At 42.2% G+C, this 12,972-nt stretch overlaps 1 protein-coding gene across 1 annotated transcript in view; it reads left to right on the forward strand.

Annotated features, from left to right (window-relative positions):
* LOC126344078 (uncharacterized) overlaps positions 1-9,709 on the forward strand; it is a 50,680-nt gene extending 40,971 nt beyond the window's left edge. The window contains exon 4 of the mRNA XM_050001992.1: positions 9,318-9,709. The gene's annotated coding sequence lies outside the window, so the exon portion shown is untranslated. The remainder of the gene's footprint in view (positions 1-9,317) is intronic.
* Positions 9,710-12,972: the final 3,263 nt, after the last annotated feature.

Below are 12,972 nucleotides of genomic sequence, written 5' to 3' on the forward strand. Positions count from 1 at the left end.
AGTCACACATTTCTATAGCCAACGCTAAGCGATCCTTGAGGTGGCGTAAGGGGTGTCACCTTTGGACAGTGGAAGACTGGACCGAGTGATTTGGAGTGATGAACCAACTTACACCTTATGACAATCTTGTGATAGGGTTTCTGTTTGGCGAATCTCTGGACAACGTAGCTGCCATCATGTGTAGAACCAATAGTGAAACACAGAGTAGCCGCTGTTACAGTATGGGGATGTTCTTCGTGGTTAGCATGTGGCTGAACTCCAAAAGACACTAAGTGCAGAAGAATATGAATACATTTTGCAGTATTGTGTACTACGTACAGTAGAGGAACAGATCGGAAATGATGATCGTATCAGCACAACAGCGCACCTGTTTAAAGCAGCAACTGTGAGCCAGTAACATTCCTGGTATGGACTGGCCGACCAGGAGTCCGAGATCTGAGCCGAATGGAACACTTTTTGGTTGAGATCGTCCTTTTCGCTTCAGATCTTAGCGTCCACCGTTACTAATTTCTCTGGTTTTAAGCGAAAAGGAGAATCGGCTGCCATTCCTCCAGAGACAATGAAAATGTCCTGAACAGTGTTCAAGCCGTCATAAGGGCGAAAGTTGACACACCCACCATACAGGTGTCCACTGATAGGTGTCGGGACTTTTTAATGGTTATTAAAATTTCTAACATTGTGTTTGTACAGTTTACTAGGAGTAATTTAACATTAAAGTTGTTGGTCATTAATGGATGGGTATACAAGATGCAAAATTTCGTACCTTTGTCCACAGCAATGGCTCTAACGAAGTTGAGCATGGAGTCAAATTCAACTATGGTGACAGATACGGTACGTCACTCCCAGTTGTTTCACCTCTATACCAGAGTTCATCAATCATGGTGGTTGGCCATTGGCGGCCGCGGTGGTCTCGCGGTTCTAGGCACGCAGTCCGGAACCGTGCGACTGCTACGGTCGCAGGTTCGAATCCTGCCTCGGGCATGGATGTGTGTGATGTCCTTAGGTTAGTTAGGTTTAAGCTGGGTTTAGGTTAGTTAGGTTTAAGTTCTCGGGGACTGATGACCACAGCAGTTGAGTCCCATAGTGCTCAGAGCCATTTGAACCATTTGGTTGGCCATTGTTGATGTGCCAGTCTCTTGGCAACTCGCGATCACATGTTTTAAATTGATGTGTAAGCTGGAAAATTTTTTGGCGAGGCTAGCATTATCGGAAACAGTTTCTGGAGATGGACGTCGGAGTAGAACTGTGCAGCCACCAGCTTCAAGAAGTGAGAAAAGTAGAGGCTACTGTTCAAATTCGACTTTGCCTATCAATTGACATCGTTGTGCTCTTAAGGGCATTTTATAGTACCACGCCAGTTGTCGAGCTCATTAGAAGATGGACGATAAGACAACACGGTATCACTCATGTGTGCATTGCTGTCACTGGGTGGACCGACGTTGGCGTGCATCTATCACTTGCCGAGCAAGGATGTGTCGCCGCACTGACCACTGCAAACAAACGGATTGCCGAGTTCGACGTACAGGATTTGAAATAAAATCGTCGTCACTTCTGAACGGTTTACGTTAGGACGTTCCAACTGTATGGTTGGCAGCGGCGGGTGATGGGAACTAGTATTCATGGTTTATCGACAAAACCCACTTTTATTTAGATGGTCTGTCAGTAAGCAAAAGTGGCGCATTTATGGGACTGAGAATTCGCATTTCGCGATCGAAAAGTCTCTTCACCCTCAACGGATGACTGTATGGTGTGTTATGTTCAGTCACGGAATAATCGGCGCGATATTCCTTGATAGCAATGTGACTACCGAACGTTACGTGAAGGTTTTGGAAGATGATTACATCCCCATTATCCAATGTGACCCTGATTTCGACCGGACATGGTTCATGCAAGACGGAGTTCGAGCCCATCGAAGCAAGAGAGTGTTTCATCTCCTGGACGTGCACTTTGGGGACGGCATTCTGGCTCTGGGGTACCCAGAGGCCACTGGCATGGTCCTCGATTGGGGGCCATATTCTCCGGATCTGAACACATTCGACGTCTATTTGTGGGGCGGTATTAAAGACAAGGTGTACAGAAATAATCCCAAAACCATTGCTGAGCTGAAAACAGACATTCAGGAGATCATCGGCAGCACTGATTTTCCGACACTTCAGCAGGTCATGCAGAATTTCGCTATTGTCTACGCCACATCGTCGCCAATGATGGCTCCCGACGCATGACCAGAGCACGCTCAAAGGACCGAACTCAGAACTGTTGCACAAAGTTTGGGTCGGTTCCCCTCAGCACAAAGGCGTTACTCTTTCTGGCCCTGACCTGCCTGCTTCCCTGCTTTCCACACCCATCTCCACACTCTGGGATTACAATAACGTATGCAATTTTACATGGTTTGCCACAATATCACGCCGTTTTCGCGAGACACTCGTACATATATCGTGAATACTGTTGTACAAATGCTGAATCGGTTTCCCTCAACACAAAGGCATCACCGATCCTGGTAACGACTTGCTTGCTTACTTGTTTTCTATACCAATATCCAGACTCTGGGATTACAAGAACGCATGTATTTTCACATGATTTGCCAGAATATCATACCATTTACGCGGTACTTCTCTGTATCAAGCACATAGCAATATCGCTTGCATAGCAGTATCGCTCGCGCAACATAATTCCGAAGATATAGACTGGAAATTATTTCCCTAGAAACCCGAAACTTTAGCGAGGTGAAGCGTGCCGTAGACCACTGAGTAACTAGAAACTTATCCCGTCTGCGAAGACCTTTATGTGGATACTCGAAAAAAATAGAGGAAACTGATATATCCACTCGCGAATACCGATGTCGGAACAGATTCCAAATCATCCCTGTAATTTACAAAGTTAGCTAAGGTGTTCCTTACGTCTAGAGAACCAGTGAACGTGTCTTCCATCTTTCTTTCACCTGCTAGATTCGCACACCACAATCGATGTTCTCTCAAATAAATAAAGACAGGAAATGTGAAGATCAGTCAATTGGATGGGTTGAGTTGAGTTGTTTTGGGGAAGGAGACCAGACAGTGAGGTCATCGGTCTCATCGGATTAGGGAAGTACGAGGAAGGAAGTCGGCCGTGCCCTTTGAAAGGAACCATCCCGGCATTTGCCTGCAGTGATTTAGGGAAATCACGGAAAACCTAAATCAGGATGGCTGGACGCGGGATTGAATCGTCGTCAATGCGAGTCCAGTGTAGTCAATTGGACAATTTACATAGGAGGGAATATTGTTCCAGTGCAAACACTTGTCCGTATTAAATCTTCTATAATTTCCACGCTATCACGAAATCTGTGCAACACATACTAAATAATAGTTCGCTATTCAGCCGTCTAGAGGACGACACGATTAAGTCAGCTACATTCCTGTATCCCAACAGGCCTCTCCATTCTGACAGCTCCATGAATCATATCCTCTACAGGCCACCGCCTGCGAGCCACGCACCCCTAGGCAGAATTATCCTAGGAAACCAGTCACATGAATATTTGATTGCTATTCTTACAATGAAATGTTACGATCACAGTCTCAATTGGATGAAATTCAACAATGAGCGAATTATTGGAAATACACCTGCTGACGACGATGGCTCTGGAAATAGAAGCATCTGTACCATTCTTAAGACCTGACCTACTCTTCCCTTTGCTATCACAGTATTCCACATCAAATCCATACCTTCCTTACAACTGGACATACTCATTTCATTTGTACATGTCGGAATACACACATACTTTATAAGCTGATGATCATGGCGAACTTATCACGCACCCCCCTTCTACTACTACCTCGCCATAACCGATTGCTGGAGATACGAAAGAATACTGCCAGAAAATCATAAGTTTTTCTTGCGAGTGATACCACTGTGTCTTAGAAAGAGAGGCGTAATCGTCTTACAAACGGCCAAATACTAGAAAAACACGATCGCAACCACCATATTACTATCAAATCGATCTTGCTTCTACAGCTGCACACAACTATCCATGTTATAAGCTATACCGGTTTTATAAGTCAAGGTATGGCATTACCTCCGAATGAAGTGGTTTTTCCATACAAATACCGCGACACTGAATATAGACGATGATCGTCGTAGTATATACACTACTGGCCATTAAAGTTGCGATACCACGAAGATGACTTGCTACCGACGCGAATTATAACTGAAAGGAAGAAGATGCTGTGATATGCAAATGATTAGCTTTTCAGGGCATTCACACAAGGTTGGCGCCGGTGGCGACACCTACAACGTGCTGCCATGAGGAAAGTTTCCAACCGATTTCTCATATACAAACACCAGTTGACCGGCGTTGCCTGGTGAAACGTTGTTTTGGTGCCTCGTGTAAGGAGGGGAAATGCGTACCATCACGTTTCCGTCTTTGATAAAGGTCGGATTGTAGCCTATCGCGATTGCGGTTTATCGTATCGCGACTTGCTGCTCGCGTTGGTCGAGATCCAATAACTGTTAGCAGAATATGGAATCGGTGGGTTCAGGAGGGTAATAAGGGACGCCGTGCTGGATCCCAACGGCGTCGTATTACTAGCAGTGGAGATGGCAGGCATCTTATTCGCATGGCTGTAGCGGATCGTGCAGCCACGTGCCAATCCCTGAGTCAACAGATGGGGACGTTTTCAAGACAACAACCATCTGCACGAACAGTTGGACGACGTTTGCAGCAGCTTGGAGACCATGGCTGCATTTCCCCTTCACGCTGCATCACGGACAGGAGCGTCTGCTAAACGATGAACGTGGGTGCACGAATGGCATAACGTCATTTTTTCGGATGAATCCAGGCTCTGTTTACAGAATCATGATGGTCGCATCCGTGTTTGGCGACATCGCCGCGAATGCACATTGGAAGCGTGTATTCGTCATCGCCATACTGGCGTATCACACGGCGTGGTGGTATGAGGTGCCGTTGGTTACACCTCTCGGTCACCTCTTGTTCGCATTGGCGGAACATTGAACAGTGGACGTTACATTTCAGATGTGTTACGATCCGTGGCTCTACCATTCATTCGATTCCTGCAAAACCCTACATTTCAGCAGGATAATACACGACCGCGTGTTGCAGGTCCTGTACGGGCCTTTCTGGATATTGAAAATGTTCAACTTCTGCCCTAGGCAGTACATTCTCCAGATCTCTCACCAATTGAAAACTTCTGGTCAATGGCGGCCCAGCAACTGGCTCGTCACAATACGCCAGTCACTACTCTTGTTGAACTGTGGTATCTTGTTGAAGCTGCATGGGCAGCTGTACCTGTACACGCCATCCAAGCTCTGTTTGACTCAATGCCCAAGCGTATCAAGGCCATTATTATGCCAGAGGTGGTTGTTATCGATACTGATTTCTGAGGATATATGCACCCTAATTGCGTAAAAATGTAATCACATGTTGGTTCTAGTATAATATATTTGTCCGTTGAATACCCGTTTATCGGCTGCATTTCTTCTTGGTGTAGCAATTTTAGGAGATAATTAGGAGATAATTCAGAGGCTTCCTTTATCAGGATACAGGTTGGCTGACAGCTTTCTAGGAGCTCTTTGCGGTGTGAGGGAGTAGCCCTGTATGTGAAAAACGGTATCCCATTTGAGTCAATTGGTGTTTCAAAGTACTGCACTGAAAAGGTGTTTGAATGTTGTGCAGGTGTGGTTAAATTTAGTGGAGCTAAGCTTCTTACTGTTCTTATTTATAGATCCCCAGACTCCGATTTCATAACATTTTTGCTAAAGCTAGAGGAGGTTCTTGGTTCACTTTACAGGAAGTACAAAAAGTTAGTTATATGTGGTGACTTCAATATAAATTGTATAAGTGAATGTGCAAGGAAAAGGATGCTGGTAGACCTCCTTAACTCATTTAATCGTATGCAAACCGTATTCTTTCCGACAAGAGTGCAAGGGAACAGTAGTACAACCATAGACAATATTTTTGTTCATTCCTCATTACTATAAGGGCATTCTGTTAGCAAAAAGGTGAATGGCCTTTCAGATCATGATGCACAAATTTTAAGTCTAAAAGATTTTTGTGCTGCAACACATGTTAAATATAGTTATCAACTTTTTAGGAAAGCTGATCCAGTTGCTGTAGAGACTTTTGTAAACCTTATCAAGGAACAAGAGTGGCAAGATGTTTATAGTGCTTATACAGTAGACGATAAATATAATGCTTTCCCCAAGACTTTTCTCGTGCTCTTTGAAAGTTGCTTTCCATTAGAACGTTCAAAACATGGTACTAGCACAAACAGGCAGCCTGGGTGGCTGACTAAAGGGATAAGAATATCTTGTAGAACAAAGTGGCAATTATATCAATCTAAATGCAGCAACCCATTACAAACAGTATTGTAAGGTGCTTAAAAAAGTTATTATGAAGGCAAAAAGTATATGGTATGCAGATAGAATAGCCAAGTCTCAGGATAAAATTAAAACTATATGGTCAGTCGTAAAGGAAGTGGCTGGTCTGCAGACAGGTCGAGGGTGTAGAATCAGTGCGTAGTGGGAATTTCCATGTTACTGATAAGTCGCATATATGTACAGTATTTAATAATCACTATCTGAATATAGCAGGTGAACTAAATAGAAACCTAGTCCCAACAGGGAATCACATAGCGCTCGTAGAAAAAAGTGTTCCGAGACTATTACCTGAAATGCTCCTCCATGATACTGACAAGAGGGAGATTGAGTTAATAATAAATCACTAAAGTCCAAGAACTTTTATGGATATGACGGGGTATCTAGCAGAATACTGAAGTATTGTTCCATGTATGTTAGTCCATTACTTAGCTATATCTGTAACTGTTCCTTTAGGAGTGGTCGGTTTCCTGACCGATTAAAGTACTCGGTAGTGAAGCCACTTTATAAAAAGGGAGACAGGGGTAATGTTGACAATTATAGACCTATTTCTATGCCATATGTGTTTCCTAAAGTTATCGAGAGGGTTGTATATACAAGGTTACTGGAGCATTTAAATTCACATAATTTGCTGTCAGATGTACAGTTTGGTTTTAGAAACGGCTTAACAACTGAAAATGCTATAGTCTCTTTCCTCTGTGAGGTTTTTGACGGATTAAATAAAAGGTTGCGAACGTTAGGTGTTTTCTTTGATTTAACGAAGGCTTTTGACTGTTGAATACAAAATATTACTGTAGAAGTTGGACCATTATGGAGTAAGGGGAGTAGCTTACAATTGGTTCGCCTCTTACTTTAAGAACAGAAAGCAGAAGGTAATTTTCCGCAATATTGAGAGTGGTAGTGATGTTCAGTCCCAATGGGGCATTGTTAAATGGGGCGTTCCCCAAGGGTCGGTGCTGGGGCCACTGCTGTTTCTTATTTATATAAATGATATGCCTTCTAGTATTACAGGTGATTCAAAAATATTTCTTTTTGCTGATGACACCAGCTTGGTAGTGAAGGATCTTGTGTGTAATTTTGAAACATTATCAAATAATGTAGTTCATGAAATAAGTTCGTGGCTTGTGGAAAATAATTTGATGCTAAATCACAGTAAGACTCAGTTTTTTACAGTTTCTAACTCACAATTCAACAAGAACTGATATTTTAATCAGACAGGATGGGAATATTATAAGCTAGACGGAACAGTTCAAGTTCCTAGGCGTTCGGATAGATAGTAAGCTGTTGTGGAAAGCCCATGTTCAGGATCTTGTTCAGAAACTAAATGCCGCTTTATTTACCATTAGAACGGTATCTGAAATAAGTGACATTTCAACACGAAAAGTAGTCTCCTTCGCATATTTTCATACGCTTATGTCATATGGTATTATTTTTTGGGGTAATTCTTCTTGGCTCAAAAACCGGCTGTTCGAGCTATGTGTGGTGTAAGTTCGAAAACCTCTTGTCGACCCCTATTCAATAGTCTGGGAATTTTGACATTGCCCTCACACTATATACTTTCTTTAATGTCGTTTTTTGTTACCAATATTATCTTATTCCCAAGAGTTAGCAGCTTTCACTCAGTTAATACTAGGCAGAAATCAAATCTGCATGTGGAATGCACTTCATTGACTCTTGTGCAGAAAGGCGTGCAGTATTCTGCTGCATCGATTTTCAATAAGCTACCACAAGAACTCAAAAATCTTAGCAGTAGCCCAAACACTTTTAAGTCCAAACTGAAGAGTTTCCTCATGTCTCACTCCTTCTATTCTGACTAGGAGCTCCTGAAAGAGCTAAAAAATTAAGCAAATTCCAGTGTTACATTGTTGATTTTCTTTATTTAAACTAACGACTTGTCTCCTAAATATGTTTCTTATATTTCATTTTATCTGTTTGTACAATCTACAACTGAATATGTTTCTTATATTTCATTTTATCTGTTTCTACAATCGTGTTATAATTTCATGTATTGACTCGTCCCATGACCATGGAGACTTCTCCTTAATGTGGTCCCACGGAACAATAAATAAATTTTAAAATATTTTTAAAAAATGGCCAGTAGTGTATTATCACACCAACAATGCAGTTACACGTCGCTGACAGTGCAACCTCAGGATAAAATCACCCAATTGAGAAAGTGATTAGGCTAAGAAACGTGGTATGAAGCTGGTATTTACAACCCCCTCACGCCGCCGCTAGATATTTCTCCAGTATTTGTAACGCATTCTTTCTCGATGCCACGTCAGAGGTTCGATTATATATCTACTGGGTTATAGGCAATGGTTGATTGAGAAGCATCACAAACAGTGCTCATTGAGATCGTAAGAAATGTTCACTAGCTTTTCAGATCTCTAGTGTTATGCTTTCTGGTGGAAATGACGTCTATGATTTGGAATCAAGTCTTTCTATTCAACCAAGTACCTGCGTTGTATCCGATGTAAAAGTTCTTGAATGATTCCAGACATTAGTGAATCGTATTTCTGGAACTCTCATATCTCAAAACGAGTGAACAAGTGAACATGAAAACTGGTGAAGCAATGTGGGGGAATATTTTTTTCTGTTTTGTTTTCATTCATACAGAACACATGATTTATAGAGGTGATATTTTCATTTCAAATAAATAAACCGTGAGATACAGTCACTGGCGACAATTTAGCACAAAGAACCTCTACATAAAATAAGGCTTCGCGAAGATAAAAATCTCAAAATAGGATGCAAAGCACTGGAAAAAGTAATGGACACGTTTTCCTAAACAGTCAATGCTGCTCATATTTATAATTTTGTTTAATGGTATTTCTTTACCTTCTTTCAATCCTCTTTTTTCTTATTAGATCAGAACTTTCTACCATTAGACCCTATCCGTTCAGTGTCAGCCTCCAGAATTATGGAGGGAAAAATTTGTTTTGTTGCAGGCATCCTACTGAAACTTCTCTCAGCCTGGATGAAAGCGGGATAACGGAGGTGGAGGGACACCGTCACTGGATACACACAGGCCGGGCTGCTGGTCACAAGCCTGCGCAAAGTTTCGACGGCTGACGACCACAACTTCGGGAAAGTGTTTCCTGTCATCCAGCAAAGATGTAATAGTGTCTGTCAGCGAAATAACAGTATTGACTTTCAGATGTGACACGAAAAGACTATTTTATATCGTTTTTCATCGCGCAAGGAGAGTGCAGAATGTCTGAAGTTCTTTAATGTATTGGTAATGCATATAGACATTAATAAGAGGGGAAATACGATGAAACATGAAAATATATTATAATATGAATGTATCTATGTAAAAAATATATCTTCTCTCCTCTCTTATGACGCTGTCTTATTCATTATCTGGTAGCATTAAAAGGGAAGGCCAGACAGCCTCGACATCGACGTCCCAATGCAACTGGAGGAGGACGCTACAAGCAGTCATCCGGAGCTTCGTCAGTTGTAAATTCAGAATCCAAAGTTACGTCAAGCGAAAAACTACTAAGTAGTTCCACAATTTCTTCTTGTCTGTCTTGATTGAAACACTACCATTCACTCCAAAGGGACGCTTCCACGTTGCCTTGTCTCCTAGCTTCTTCCATGTATTATGGCTACTACGATCGGAATACGATTTTCAGCGTCCGAGCCGGCCAAGGTGGTCTCGCGGTTCTAGGCGCGCAGTCCGGAACCGTGCGACTGCTACGGTCGCAGGTCCGAATCATGCCTCAGGCATGGATGTGTGTGATGTCCTTAGGTTAGTTAGGTTGAAGTGGTTCTAAGTTCTAGGGGACTAATGACCACAGCAGTTGAGTCTCATAGTGCTCAGGGCCATTTGAACCATTTTTTTTTTTTCAGCGTCCGAGCTAGAAATATTACTTTCAGTGTGATTCCTTTTGGTGTACAAAAAATCCTGATTTATGGAGCCGTTACTCTTCTAAAACACAGAGGAGGCAACGTTTCAAGACGAGCAGCGGATAAAAAACACAAGTGCTAGTCATCAGGTACCAAAAACACTTCCCCAGTAGCTATCATTTTCTGGACGCATCAGCATAATATCCAGAAAACGGGTTGGGTGGAGGGTCAGCAATGTAACTTTATCCATCTGAGATTAAGTTTGTTTCAGATTGTTGTTTGAGATGAGAGAGTTAATAAATATGTTTCAAAACAGGAGGCAATTCAAATATTTATTTTCTCATTTCATTAAACTATTTTTGTCAGAAGTTCTGTTTTAAGTCTTACTGTGCTATTACAAGCAATAGTACCGTGGTCGGAAAGGGTCAAGGCAAACCCGCCATCATCGAAGGCCAATGAGGAAGCCCACCACAACAAATAAAATAGTGGTCAACTCATAGCGTGGTTGGCTGTTGATCCTCGGTCCTCGGCTCAATCATAAGCTCTCCACAAATTTTGAATAAAAAACATCAGCAACTGCGCCCATAAGATTCTGGCCTGAGGAGTCACCATTGTTCTACCAAAGGCCTTGTCGAAGAGGCCAGAGAAGCGGTCAGAGGTTCGGGGCGTGCTCTTATCCTTGGGTTGGAAAACAGTTGCTAAAAGGTGGAAGAAGCATTAATGACCAATGGTCTAAGGACATAGAAGACAATGCAAAACATTTTATTAAATATACTTTATGTGTGTCTACACGACTTATGGACTGTAACTGAAAAATTTCTTGCTCGCTGCAAGGAAAATAATTCCGAAATAGTTCAGCATTTGGACCTCCCACTGTGGATTGCCAAGCCACTTGCAATCGCGTTTTAGACAGCGTTTAACATTTTGGAAACTTGGCGTAATGTTTCGTGTCAACATTTTCAATTATTTACTGTGACTTAAGCTGCGTTCAAGTTTAATATTCGTTGTTCAATGAGATAGTCAATGCATTTGATCCGGAATCAGGTTTTCATTAATATATTTCTAGGCATGTTGAAAACACCACATTTCGTTTACATACGATTAAATTATTTCAGGATTTCCTAATATATGTAGACTTCTTCAGTTCCTTCTTAGGTGGAGCAAGTACGGACAGTTTCATTCTTGCGTGCATCCAAGATTAAGTTTTCATTCGTAGAAATTGTACACTGCATTGAAGCTCCCTTGATTTATTTATATTCCCACATAACTGATAAATTCATGGTAAAAGGTACTATTATTTGTGCAGCACTTTATATATTTTACACACTTCACTTAACTGTGAGTATAAACTCTAAACTATAGTCTGCCTTCAGCAGGAATGTTAATGTTGGGAGCAACTGCAATCAGTATAAATTTTCTTCAGAACAGCAGTCATCAGAAACCGTTAGATATCATATTGCTACTCAGGTTGGATAGTGTGGGATTCCGCGACTGATAGCTGCTGGTCGTTCCATATTCGACGTGATTGTTTTGGCCCTTTATATTTCAGGTTTTGTACGGAAAGGTGTCATTATAGGAAGCAGCACACACTCATTGCACATGCTTCACCCACAACGTGGACCATATACGTCTTTTTAGACTCAGGCAATGAGACTGGCTCCTGTAAATTTACTCATTTAGACCCCTAATTCTTTCCGTTGCACAAAGTAAGCAGTACCAACTCTTTAACTTGCCGTTGAAATATGGTCAGATCGCGTTATAAGTCATTTACTGGATCAAAACTTCGTATAAAAGAGGGCCACTTATCCAGATCATTTTTGTGAATACATACTTTCAAGTTCAAATTCAAATGGCTCTGAGCACTATGGGACTTAACATCTATGGTCATCTGTCCCCTAGAACTTAGAACTAGTTAAACCTAACTAACCTAAGGACATCACACACTTCCATGCCCGAGGCAGGATTCGAACCTGCGACCGTAGCAATCGCGCGGCTCCGGACTGAGCGCCTAGAACCGCTAGACCACCGCGGCCGGCAACTTTCAAGTATCTGACGCTACATGTACATTATTACTCTGCATTTCACAATTAAGTGCTTGGCAGAGAGTTAATCGAGCCACCTTCAAGCTATTTCTCTACCGTTCCACTCTCGAACAGCGCGTCAGAAAATCAATACAGACATCTTTCTGTGCGAGTTCTGATTTCTCTTATTTTGTTATGACGATTATTGCTACTTTTGCAAGTGGGCGTCAACAAAATATTTTCACACTCTAAAGAGGAAGTTCGAAATTTCATAAAAAGATTCTACCTCAACGATCAACGTCTTCGTTTTAGTGATTGCTATCCCAATTCACGTATAATATCCGTGGCGCTCTGTAACCCATTTCGCGGCAGTAGAAAATGAGCTGCCTTTGTTTGAACTTTTTCCATGTCACCCGTCGATCGGATACTATGAGAATTCCACACCGCACAGTAATACTACCGAGGTGGCGCAGTGGTTAGCACACTGGACACGCTTTTGGAAGGACGACTGTTCAAACCTTCGTCCGGCCATCCCGATTTAGGTTTTCCGTGATTTCTCTCAATCGCTTCAGGTAAATTCCAGGACGGTTCCTTTGAAAGGGCACGGCCGACTTACTTCCCCATCCTTCCCCAATCCGATGGGACCGATGACCTCGCTGTGTAGTCCCCTCGCCCAAGTCAACCGACCAATCAACAGTAATATTCCAGAGGAGGACGTATAACCGTAGTG

This window comes from Schistocerca gregaria, chromosome 1, assembly GCF_023897955.1.
Source record: "Schistocerca gregaria isolate iqSchGreg1 chromosome 1, iqSchGreg1.2, whole genome shotgun sequence".
NCBI classification, from domain to species: Eukaryota; Metazoa; Arthropoda; class Insecta; order Orthoptera; family Acrididae; genus Schistocerca; species Schistocerca gregaria.